Consider the following 717-nt stretch of genomic DNA (forward strand, 5'->3'; position numbering starts at 1 on the left):
TATATATATATATATATATGTAAAAGTAAAATTATAAGAATTTAAAATAATAAAAACAAAATTAAAAATAATGAAAAAACGAGTATAAAGAGTATATCAATGATGACTGAACTACAGTAGACTGATGAAAAATGAATGTTTTGTGTTGCTATGCGGTTGCTAGGTGGGTTCTTACCATCTCAAGTCTCTCTAGATATGGCTCAGGTTCTCTTCAATCAATGCAGTGTTTTTATTCATTAAATTGTCCACAAGGCAAAAAATAGGCTAATGTCTGTTAAAGCAAGATTTTCATACTGTTTTATAATTTAGCATAACTTGTAATCTAATGCCATGACATTCATATATGTTAAGCATGGCTAAGTGTGAAATACTGTTTGTGAGCGCTATTAGAGAGTGTGTTTTAAGCTGCTTTAGCTGGAGTGTGGTAGAACAATACCTCAGCTGGCTGTGAGTGAGTGTGTGTGAGAGTGAATTTCCTCCGCCGTTTATCTCCAGTGTTAGTGGAAGCTGAGATTTCTGGCTTGTGATGTTTCCCCTGCAGCCATTGTTCTGCTGGTGGGCGGGACCCTCGTGCTGACGGACAGCTCTGCTGATCGCCCTCGACTTCCTGCGCAGACCCAGACTGCTCGTGCTGTTTGACTTATACTTTTCTTATCACTCCTGACACTCATACACACACACAGACACACACACACACACACACTCACACACTCACAC

Source organism: Sinocyclocheilus grahami, unplaced genomic scaffold (genome assembly GCF_001515645.1).
Source record: "Sinocyclocheilus grahami isolate Dianchi unplaced genomic scaffold, SAMN03320097.WGS_v1.1 scaffold857.1, whole genome shotgun sequence".
NCBI lineage: Eukaryota > Metazoa > Chordata > Actinopteri > Cypriniformes > Cyprinidae > Sinocyclocheilus > Sinocyclocheilus grahami.